The sequence below is a fragment of the Magallana gigas genome, chromosome 1, assembly GCF_963853765.1.
Source record: "Magallana gigas chromosome 1, xbMagGiga1.1, whole genome shotgun sequence".
In the NCBI taxonomy this organism is placed as follows: domain Eukaryota; kingdom Metazoa; phylum Mollusca; class Bivalvia; order Ostreida; family Ostreidae; genus Magallana; species Magallana gigas.
The window spans coordinates 15,321,975-15,335,098 of NC_088853.1; the positions used below are offsets into that span (position 1 = coordinate 15,321,975).

A 13,124-nucleotide genomic window follows, 5' to 3' on the forward strand; every position below is an offset into this window, starting at 1 on the left:
TTTGTGGAATGTTTCAACAATATCTTCTATAAACGAAATATCTATTTCTTTCCCAAGCAAGAACTTCAAAGTTTATGACTTAACAAAGGATTTTTCTTAAAAATATGTATGATTTAATGTCATTAATCACCTGCGCCGATGCGTTTTAACTAGATCATTTGCAATATTAGGATTCGCCTGTCACGTGATTACGAAGTACATATGACGTCACAAAAATGCATCAAATATAATTTTTAACATCGATGTCAATAAATGTAACATAGATTTAAAGAAATACTCCCGGTAAAATTATTTTTGCCATGATTCAAATAATATCGTTTTCCAGCCGTATTTTAGCATCGGGACGCCTTAACAATGCTGCAAAGCCATGCAGTTTCAAAGAATCAAACAAAATTGGTTCTTTATAGCTTAATATGATACAATGCTTCATTTAGTGAATCATATATATTTTCTGAAAAAGAACGCAGATGAAAGACCCCCGCCCACCCCGCTATTCTATTCAACTTCCACGTTTTGTGCGTACATCATATATTCATATAGACGTAAAACACAATCTGTTCATGCTTTACAAATGAATGTTGTAGGACTACCAATATGTTATGGTATATGAATTTATGAATTTAAAAAGAGCGCTAGGGTATGCAAGCTTATTTGCATATTTTTAACAAAAGTTGTCAGATCCAAAGTATTTGCCCGATAGTTTACTTGTCCTACACTTACCGCCATGCAGGATATTAATTATAGTCCCAGATTATTGCTTCAATCACTTTTTGATGATTTTTAATAAAAATACACATACAGGTACATGTGAAACAAGTACAGTTGAAACGATGAAGGGGAATATATCCAAGATATCTTCTTTGAACTATTATCATTTTTCACTCATAAAAGTTCAAAGGAACGAAAATAAATTTCTTACGGAGATTTATAATGGGAAATGTTTGCATCTTTTCTCCATTCGGAAGTACTCGGGATGCCTCGCGCAAGTTTTGAACGTTATCATCCAGGCTTATTAATGGCTGATGCAAAGCAAAATCCCCTTAGACTTTTTCTTTTGGAATGTGTATTGTATTGAAACCTGAAGCGGAAGAGGGGCGTTTCAAAACAGATAACCTGGACATTTTTCATATCAGTGGATAAACGAAGTTTGAGCACAAAGGTATTGACGTTATCGAAATATCAAACAAAAAGTGATGAAAGCAAAAACTCGGGACATAGTATAGTTAACACAAGTTACGGGGTACCCCGTTCTGGAAAGCTCTTGTCAAAACAGTTAACAACGCATTAAACTGTTCCATTTTATTTTGGTTTTTTTATTATCCAGAGATCCGAATCAAGGTATCTGTCCGCGATGCATGATGAAGTTGTCCTACACTTTTCGCCATGACGTTAAATAGTATACCAGCTGCGTTTTTGTTTCCTCGTTCTGAAATGTTCTATCCATTTTCCTCACTAGAGGTTGTGCTTTGCAAGTGAATGAGTTCTATTTCTTCCATTCAAGAAACAATTAGCCTTATCTTAATTTTTCAACAGTAGTTAAATCTTGACTTCTACGTGTACTCCAAGTGAGTTCCTAGTAAATACATTCAATTTTTACGTTATCATTCAGTATTATTTCATTCATCGTAGAACAACTCACTTAGTGTCATACCTTTTCAGATAATTATATCCCCGTTCAGAATGAAAGAATGTTTTACCTTTGTTTTTCTGTTCGTTCGTCCGTCTGTCTGTCTGTCTGTTCGTCCGAATATTGTCGCATTATTTCTCAGCAATTTTAAGTTGCAGGGACATTTTTACACATTCTTTACTCAGGTATGCCTTATGGTTGATTTTTTTGTAACAATCTGACGGCAACTCCCTACAAAGTAACGACTTTTTGTACCTTTGGCCTAAGTTTTGGAACAAATCCAACAATGTTTCTGGGCAGCTATTCGACGCAGAATAATCTTCATGCAACTAAATCTAACTGGTCGCCTGAAACATGAATTTCAGCCTCAATATATCTAAAAGAAGAAGAACTGGTTAAAAAGTTTGCGAAAAATCTCATGTGCAATTTTAAACGATCCGACATGCATTTTAAAATTTGTAAGTATATTAATACGGTAAGAAAAGATTACATCATTAATACAACATGTTGCATCCTAAAGCGTGAGCATATCGAGTTATCTTCAATGGTGAATTATGTTACATTAAAACATGTGTGCTTAAAAGAAAGGATTGTTAAGTTAAAAATAAAATGTTAAAAATGAAAACAGGATCGGACTAGATTAAATATTAACCATGTCAAAAAATCAATAAACACATTACATATGATTGTGTGGACACATTTCTGAACTGCATTGTATAAGTGGGAAGTCTGTATTGCTCCTCGGGTACTTAAGGTAAGTTATAAATTTACTGTCTTAATTGATCAAACTGTATTTTTTCTCAGCGTGCTAGAATAAGTATGCAGTCAAAGAATATCCGTCTTTTAATTGAGTTTTTTCACATTTTGTTAACACACAATTCATTTTTAACCACTGCGTTTTTAATAGTATCTAAGTTGTTTGCAGTTACAATTTCAAACTTAACTTTTATTGTTGGCTTCAACAAGAGCCTTTTTGTTCATGTTGTACAACGTTTGTTATGTGTGTCATTCATCTATAAAGGTAACGGTCCTTTTTAATAGTTAAAAAACAGTTACTATTCAATTTTAATTCGATGAGAACGAACTTAATATTGTCACAACTTAATTAAAGCTAAAGTGTAGAGAAAAACATGTATAGTATTTACAAACTATGATACAATAGATGAAAATGAATGGTACATGAATGATGTAGGGATTTGACCGATACTTGATACAATTTAACAAAGAGAGCTAACTCTGTATATCATCCAATGATTCAAAAGATATCGATAAGATGATTGTGTTTGCAAATTTAAACAGTGTTTAAAATTGTAAATATTTAGATTTGATGTGAAATATCTTGCATTGTAAATAGATACCCATTGAATTTGATATACATACACAAGTACGTTTAAGAAGAAAATGAAATTACGTCCTGTTCGGGAAGAGTAAACCATCTACCTGTCTCACTAGGCAGTGTAGCATTAATCATACTAAAAATACAATATATCTGTACATGTATTGTTTTGTGTTAAAATTCAGTGTTAATTTGTACGGTTATTATTTGCTATTAATCAATGATAGTGGGTCCCTACTCAAGGTGCGGAATTATTGATAGTTCTATAAAACTATGAAAATATGATTGAGTAAGCACATAAATTATGACATACACACAAGTTGAAGATTTTGCATAACAATGTTCAAATGCAGACCAATATTTTTTGAATGTGTACATAAGGTTTTGATCTTTTTATATGTATGCGTACCATTATATACATGTACTGTTCACACAATTTGTTTCACAGAAAGATCAATCTCATCACAGACTTATCAAATCAAATTATCTTTCAAAAAAAGGGGGAAAAATCTACCATTTTCTAAACACTTTAACTTGTTCCTTAGAAGAAGTTATAAGAATAAAGTACAAGAAAAGACCTTTTTCTAAAGTCAAACTGATTAAACAACATACATCATCATTTAAGAAAAATATGTCTAAAATTGCTAAAAAAAAAAAAAAAAAGAAGTAAATTAGCTTGAAATGTTAAGATTGGTAGAAAAGGTAAGGAATCTAGAACATTATTAGGGGGAATTCTAATTAAATAAGGTGTAAACTAACAATTGTCAAAAGTAAAAACATCCTTTTAACCAAAAACAGTATGCTATGAATAAAAAAGAACTATTATCGCTATAGCAATTTGAAAATGTACGATTATGCATAATAATCTATTCATACTAACCTTGAGTTGCTTTGTTTTCAGTTTTATCTACACTGTTTCCAAGATGAACCATATCTCGTTCTGCACACTTTGCATAGTCGTCGTTTTGTGTTTTGCTAGCTCTCCTAGCAATAGAAAAGAGGTAAAAATGTCTTTACTTGTAAAGTATGCTAGTGACACTATTCCACATACAAAAATGTTAAGTCAGACAAAGTTTTTTTCTCACTTTTATCTATCAAAATATAATATGCGTATAAAATCAAATGATTCCCATACAACAACACCCACAGAAATGCATTGTTAACTTGACAGTTAATAAACATTCACAACATTAACAAACTTAATTTATAAAAAACAAATTCCACTGGAAATATCAATCAGCGTTATCATTGTAAATATATACAGTCAAATAAACCCCTTCTCACATAACAGGAGATAATAGAGATCAGTTATGGATGATAGTACTTTAATACCCAAATTTCTTGTTTTGAATAAATCAATACGTAAACTTTAAATAAATGCATTGATGACTTTGTGAAACATATAAATATCCATCTTGAATATCGGTCAAATATTTATCAAATTCTACGTTTGCTGTTAATTTTTTAATTGTCTGTTGCATTAGTATACACAAGAAAAGAGTCCGGATCAACAACCACAGTCCCAGGTACGGATATTAAAAGGTTTCTGCAATTTGTATTATTTTAGCTATTATTCAATGTTATCAAGGAAAAGTGTATAAAACGTTGTTTCGTCCTTACCACCTGCAGATTGGTCACTGGCTATCAGGCTATGTCCCACGCGCTGTTGCCCATGATTGCTGTCCTCCCGACAATAGATGGATACTAGATGATGTCAATAAATATACTTAATAATTAGCGTTTCCGGGGCAAGGTCAATGAAAAGTACTAAAAAGTAGTAAACTACACCAGTGGAACTAACAGATTTTCTTTGGTCAATATTAAATTCAAAAATAAAGTAGAATTTTTTCTTGAAGAGAACTAAATGTCCATGAAGTGTATGTAAACAATTAACTATTTGGTGCTTAATAAATTTTGTCATAAATGACTGATAATAAAAGATTTTCTTTGTACACGAATAGTACAATCCAGAGTTTAGAAAAGTCATTTCCATTTGCGTGGTCAACCGAAAGATTAAATGGAAAAACTTTTTTTCTTTCTTATTGCTATCAAATATCTGAGCATCTTGTGATAGCTCTTTGACTTTTATTTATCTCATCGATTTGTGTGATGAAACATACTGGGCCAATAAAAAACTCAACGGAAACGAATTTTTATAGTCAAATGACAAAGATACTAATCTCTGAACTTCAAAGGATTCTGTAAGAAATATATGGGTTTCCAAAAAATAACGGCCAAAGGTCATAACCTTGGTTAAGGGTAGATTGGTCTATGCTGTCTATTTGTAATGTTAAATGTTAATTCTCTAAATATGCAACGATTGAACTATATCTTCCCGATCCTCTATTACACATGTTTTTGTTTTTAATTATTCGTTAAAACGGCGTTAATGCATTCAAATTTGCGCTTTGGTCGCTTTTGAATATTTGAAAAATGGATAAGCAGCAACGCTTTATTTTTTGAAGTTTTACATTAACTCAATTTAATTTTGCGTTGGCTTTAGAATAATACATGGTGAAGAACAAGCTCACAGAAGGTGAATACCTCATTGTGCTTGGTCCCTTCGTTATTGTGCACAGTGACCATGAGAAACAAACAATAGTTAAACGTTACACTGGCTATTGGACTTCGATTGAACAAATCATAATACGCTAACTCATTATATTAACGTGTGTATTTATTCACGTGTCGAGAAATAACCTATATTACAAATGAGCATACTCATTGTAATAACATGTGTACACTTTTTGAGTCATTACATTCTAATTAAATTTTGACATAAACTATAGTTTTCAATAAAACGAAGAGTATTTAACTTGTGCCCGATTTTATATTTTGACAAAATCACATTATAATTTATTGCTTCAGGAACTTGATAATCTATTTAATGAACAATGTAGCCTTGACAAAAACGATAAGTGCTTCAAAAACATTAAGAAAATGCTACGAGAGAACAAGGTCACGATCTTTAGTGCTTGTATTGAGATTTTAGTAAAAGAAATGTCGAGTGGGGGAGGTAAATTAATCAAGATTTACGAGTTGATACCTTTGCATATTGGACTACCTTCTTTTTTTATTCCAATAGGTTTTAATTTTACATACATTAAGTAAACTGTTATCATTTAATATTTATTCGTTTGATGAGATATCGGCGCTTCTGATTGGTCGAAAAATGTCTTTGATACCTGCATCAATAAATTTTTTTTTTAGAAATTTAAGCGTCTTCTCACGATTTCGTCTGCTTGAGATCAATCAACATTACTGCGAGGCTGGCTGTTCTTTTTCCAGAATAATTATAACGAACATAAAGGCCTATACACTTTCACGGTAACACTAGCTGCTGTTCAAATTTGGTAACGATAATTTTTAAATTTACACACGTACATGATCGGTCATCAGAATAAGCATCGTAAAGAAAAGCTAAGACTAAGAGTAATGCATCAACTCCTCCGGCGCATTCCAAGCGGCAGGTATACCATTTAAGTACATCACTGGCTAGCTAGTTACCACAACGTTTACAAAAGTCGCTTATACATACTATTCTTTGTCGACATATCAACTATATTCGTCCACGATCGCCTCTCCTTGGATGGTTATCTTCAGTTGCATATTCCAGCCATCACACATGAAAACTAGTTTTATTACGAATTTTTCAGCACAGTGAATAGTATCACAAGCTATCGCATGTATTTTCCTTTTGTTTTCAATTCAGCCGGTTCAGATTTTAACTCACTATTTGTGTTTAATCCATTAATTCAGCTCAGTAGCTCTGCATCAGCTGAACGCGCATCCATGTTAAATATTGTTGCTGTTGTTGTTTTGTATTCATACGCGCCGCTTCATTTACATTATTTACATTTTTGATCAATGACACTTTTCATTTTTTGATTTGAAAATGTTTTATTAAATGATAAGAAATGAAGATAATAATTTTTCTATTGATTGACGTATCAAAGAAAAAATTGACCGGAAAACTATGTAGCGCATTGATGACGTTTTCCGGTCAATTTTTTCTATGATACGTCGATCAATAAAAAACTTATTATCTTCATTTCTTAAGTCAGTTAACTTTATAAAATCATTGGTGCTCGCGATTTCCTGATTTTATATTCTTGCAATTTAAGACAAAACAGAAACAATGCGGAATAAGTGCCCGCGTAAAATATGAAAATATACAATATCAGCAACGTTACATATTGATTTACACATAGAAAGTAAACAAAATTAACTACGTTGAAGAGGTTTAATTATGGCAATAAGCTAGGGATAAAAGATACATACGTTTTGATCCTGGACAATTTGATTGAATTCAAACTAAAGTATATCTCATTCATATTTCAACTAAATAATATTTTTTTTAACTTCAGCTTTAATTCAAACACATTTACGAATTTACTGAAAGGTACATGTATATCTTTATCGCACATTATCATGCTTACTTTCAAGCTGAGTCCCCATTTAGTTTTGCAGGTGTTTGCGCTATTTTTCAGACTCTCGGAGATTGATGTGAAGCTTGCAAAAATGATTACATGTATTATTTTATGGATATAATCTAAATTAGAACTTGAAAAACTCAGTGTATCTGTTATTGATATACGTAGGAGGGAATTTCCCTTTACGAGCAAACGCCCCGCAATCTCACTAAGCTTGCTGCGTATTTTCATAGACCGGAACGGGAGAGCAATTGCAGCAAATACACTACCGCTTTGCTTAAAAATGCGACTTTTCATTCAAACGACTTGATTGAATTCAGGTTTGTTATCGCGACAACATTAGGTATAATAATGTAGTAAAGAACAAGTGTTGATATAAAAGAAAGTACTTCAAATTATTACGGATAACAAAATGTTAAAGCAACATAGAATTAAGCTCTATAAATACTATAAATACTCCAAAGAATTAAAAACGGAACAAAGTGAAATATGATAACCATTGATATGAAACTCTCAAATGACAATCATGTGTAAATGTACGGAAGAATAAAGAAGTTAAAGCAAAATGAGGAAAAGAAAGATCGACTTTTGGAGAAGTATCTTTTTTCATATAGCATGCACAAACATCCAATGTGCATATATTGGCACCATACATTCTAAAAATGCCATGTTCATTGTACTTAGTTATTAATAATGAATACATAAATTTTAGAAACATTCTTTGAATTGTACATGTAGTTTATAAAACCAGTTCTTTAGTAGAAAAAAATATTCAGAAAAAATAAATGTGCGTTAAAAAGACTTCATAGTTTTCGTGACAGCAATATTTTTCATGTGCACAGATTATATAAAAAATATGTATTGATGTAAATGCATTATTATTGTTATTAAATGTTATTAAAAAGTTAATAATAGGAATTTAGTAATGATATCTTAAAAAGCAAAGATTATAACAAATCAAAAAATGGGGCTATATATATACCTAGCATAAAAATAACGTTGATGAAATCATAACAATACGTCGCAAGGTTAACAACGTCATAGTAAAAAAGAATCTATAACTTTAAATAGCAAATAAAGATATTCATAGTTATTGGATATTCATGAAACTTAACACCTTTAATCTTCTGACAAATATAAGTATAAATCCATAAAAATCTGGAATTCTGAAAGAAAAAAAAAACGCCATAAGGGCCCTATTCTCATGGGCACAATCATATAGGCTATCAAATCTCAAAACATTCTTGGAGACGAAGGTTTTAATCTTTTAACTTTTTACTCAATGACACATGACCATTGTTTGTACTTGATAATTTCATATACGAGCTATGAAACTCGGGTCAGCGCCAAGGCCTTTGGACTTCTTGGATTTGATCCAGGGTGCATTATTATCATATCTTTTATAAGTTTTATTGTAAAAAGGTTTTGAAAATGATAAAGGCGGTAACCATTATCCCTTGTGAACGACAAACCTGTAATCAAGATAATATAAGCCATTATTGTAAACAAAATCCTGTGCCCCACTGTTCTGGAAATTAAAACTCCTCTTATCTATGCATGTCACTGTTGTCGTACACATACTTATAAAGTCTGAAATATGTGCATTATCCCGCAGCTAGAAAGATATACAGGCAAGAAAAAGTGCGCATGATCTCGCAGCTAAAAAGATAGACAGTCAAGAAAAAGTAACACCTTCATCCGGCATATTGGATCAGGTTTGTAATAAATATTGCTAATGTAATGCATACGCAACAATAGGGAATACGTCGAGGTATTGATGTTTTGCATTTTTTGTTTTTGCATTTTTTTCAAATTTTCTTCGATTATTTGTCGTTTTTAGGAAAAAAATTATGTCATATGTTTGATTCAAGCATTTAACTAAAATGCTTTCAACGCTACTTGCTGACGGTTAAAATTAACAGAACGGCTTTTTAAGATAGAGTCAAAGTTCATAATTATTCCAACTTCAAAATGGCCAACGGATTTCGAATATCGCGCACCTTGTTATTTAGGATCTTTCTATTAATTCTTATTAATTTACTGACATTTTAGTTACCCTCTGCATCAGTAAAGGTTCCTATTCCCTTTATAAATATAAATATATACATCCTCAGATCATGATACTCAGATGTCGTCAAGGTGGCGGACACACAAGTTGGCAATGCATTTTTGGTCATCTTTTTTCATATATAAACTTTTTTTCTAATTACAATATGGCTTCCATCATGTAACCACAATTCACTCCAATCATGATCAACTAATTTCTCCTCTCCTTACACCGATTACATCGAGCGTTTTAGTTGACCTCGGGAATTGTGACTCTTTATTTTTGGCAACATTCTGTTTGTATATAAGCTCTTGAATATTTTTTTCGTGGCTCTGTTACAAATATATTATTGTTGCCATCATTGACAAAACCAGTTATGTCCTCTTCTGTTTTCTTTAACTACGCGAGAAAGTTTTGTTTTTAACTCTGTTCGTTAACACTCTCTTCCTTCCCTTTCCTTTTCGATATTCTACATGTTCCCTTTCTTCAATTTTTCTCACGTATTGTAGATACAGGAGTTTCTAATGTTCTTTTCCAAACTGATGCATTTTTGTGTTCTCTGTAATCCTTTACAATAATATTTCTTACGTTGGTACATAAATATTTTCCCTTTCAGCCCATTTTGTTTCGAAAATTACGGACAAACAGTTGAAGATTACATCACAAAGTTAAACATAGAAACAATGAGGATTGTAATATTTTAGATTTTGATGTATTTAAGCGCATATATAACCTCATATATATATATGTATTATGCAATATAATAGCATTACAAAATCAATTTTTAAATATTTGAAATTATTATCTATTGAAAACACTTCTGTCAAAAGAATTAATAATCCATGTATGCAAATGTTTTGCAACTTGTTTTAATATTAGAAAAATGTACTAAAATTATTTACAACTATTTGAACGAGAAAGAGGTTGTCCCACCTGCTTTAAATAAATGGAGGACAGAACTAACCCTATATGGTATTTATGATATTTCAGTAAATAATGTTTTTAAGATTTGTTTTTAAACAACTCATGATTCTTCTGTTCAATGGTTACAGTTTAGAATTTTACACAGAATTCTTCCAGTTGGGTATTTCTTTAAAAAAATTAATATCAAATCTTTTGACAGCTGTGGGTTTTGTAAGAAAAATACAGAAACCATAGCCCGTGGGTTTTTTTTCGTGTGATATGATTCAAACTCTGTGGAGTGAACTGAGTCATCATATTTACAGAAAGACTTCTGAAAGGATTGTGTTCAATGTATTACATATGATATTCGATGAACTTCTATCGACATGTCTTAACAAAGTTATTAATTCAAATTTTTATTATTCTATCTATGAAACAATACTTTTCTTTTCTGATGTTGAATAAGGTGCCAACACTGATTGGTTTTCTTGGTCATCTAAAGATGAAATTTAACGTTTCAATCTTTCAGAACTTTTGTTCAGGATAAAGATATACGTTTGACAATGGATCCAAGTTGCAGTGGTCAGGATGTGTTACGGTGTCATATTTGTGAGACGCCAATGCCTTCTTTGTACTGTGACATTTGTCACATACATCTATGTAAAGCATGTGTTGGGGAACATATCTTAGACGAATCCAAAGAACACAAAATGGTGCCATTCAAAAACCGTGGATCTACTTATAAATGTCCAAAACATTGCTCAAAACAATGTCTTCTTTATTGTGAAGAATGTGATATTTCAATTTGTTTACTGTGTATTTCGTGTGGTGAACACGAAAATCACAAAAAGGTGGGTATTTTAGAGAGTTTAAAGAAAAAGAAAACATTCTTACGGGAAGATTTACAAGAGTTAGAGGAAACAATCTATCCTGAGTATCAAGAAATTGCATCTTATATCTTAATTCAAAAATCAGCTGTTGAGGAAAACTCTCAGAAATTAAAAAAAGCTATCGACAAACAGGGAGATGAGAGACACAAGAAAATAGACACTATAATCAAAAAATTGAAATCTGATATTGATATGATGAACTCTGATCATCTAGGTGTCTTAAATGATAAGGAAACGGAAATCACTATCACCATATCTGAAATCACAAAGAGCATAGAGGATTTGAAGTTATTCTTAGAGTCCAATGACCTCAGTCTTGTTTCTGCATACAAATCTATTAATGATGAATTCAGAAGATTGCCCCAAAAGCACCTATTGTCATTGCCAAGTTTTACCCCTAAAACGATTAGTAGCGAACAGATTTATCAACAATTTGGTTCTTTGTCCAAGTTGTCCATCAGTACAAACGAATCCGCCTCAATTTCCGAACCATCTACCCCTGAAAAATTGCTCATTGAAGTACCGCATTTAATTTCAAATATAGACTTAAAGTCTGGAGTCGATCAAAAGTTTCTTGTTATGTCCTGTCGAAGTACTGAACAAATCTGGACGCGTGACCAGGAGAACACGATGAGACTCCACGACTTCCAAGGACGACTTGTGAAGTCAATCCGAACTAAATCGGGTAATTCACCACAGGAAATAGCAATGTCAAGGAGCGGAGACCTGCTTTACACTGATTACGAAGATAAAGCTGTCAACATTTTGAAGGATACACAGATAGAAGAGGTTATTAGATTAGAGCTATGGATACCTCGCAACGTATGTAGTACTTCCTGTGATGACATTTTGGTTATTATGGTCAGCTATGATTATAAGCAATCAAAAGTTGTGCGTTACTCTGGAAAAATGGATAAACAAACTATTCAATTTGATGACAAAGGTCAACCTCTTTATTCGTTTTTTCACTCTAAATACATCTGTGAAAACCATAATCTAGATATATGTGTATCTGATAGCGATGCTCATGCAGTAGTGGTTGTCAATCAAATCGGGAAACATCGGTTTACATACAATGGCCGTCTCCCTGCTACAGAAAAGTCATTTAGTCCACGTGGAATAACTACCGACACCCAGTGCAGAATCTTAACAGCAGACCAGAATAACGATTGCATCCACATTCTTGATAGAGACGGACAGTTTCTCCGCTTCATTGACAACTGTCATCTACAAAGTCCATATAGCGTATGTGTGGACACTAATGATAACCTTATTGTTGGAGAGTGTTCAACGGGTAATGTGAAAACAATTAAATATCAAGCGTAAAAATTGTGAATTTGTTTTGTGTTCATGAAACAGTATGGAAAAACTATAATGACAAAAAAAAGAAAACCTAGGAGAAACATCTTCGCTAGCCAAGGGTTTTCGGTCCACTCTGTTCCCCATGAACCCTTGGCGGATTTCATTACGAAAACTCGGTGATGTGGTGGCGCTATCTAGCGAGCAACTTGAGTTGCGCACCTTGCATATTTACATTTTAATCAAATTAAACAACGGGTTATATACACACTGCGGCAACTTGAAAACATATTGACTACCGAATATCGGAACATACATGTAATTAACGATGTTATTAAATACAAATTAAGTTCCTAGGGAAAGCACGGGATGTTTATTCATAGTGTTTTGTAAGGACCTGTACCAGGAGTGAAAAAGTCGCCAATTTATGTGAAAACTTTTATGTCATAAAACCAGGTGTCGTTGTCGTGAATATTGCGGACCAAAGAAATTAAATAAAACACAGCTTATTGAATCCTTAAAAGTCATAATTATTAGCAGGAATTAACGTATATACTAACGGGATAGGCAACTTCTACATTCGCCAGGC

General features: G+C 32.4%; 1 long non-coding RNA gene across 1 annotated transcript; it reads left to right on the forward strand.

The window, feature by feature from the left end:
• Positions 1 to 2,664: 2,664 nt before the first annotated feature.
• LOC105318709 (uncharacterized) lies at positions 2,665 to 4,955 on the forward strand. The gene is made up of 3 exons (XR_898545.4): positions 2,665 to 3,964; positions 4,448 to 4,489; positions 4,593 to 4,955. It is a non-coding gene; the product is annotated as an uncharacterized lncRNA (long non-coding RNA).
• The last annotated feature ends 8,169 nt before the right edge of the window (positions 4,956 to 13,124 follow it).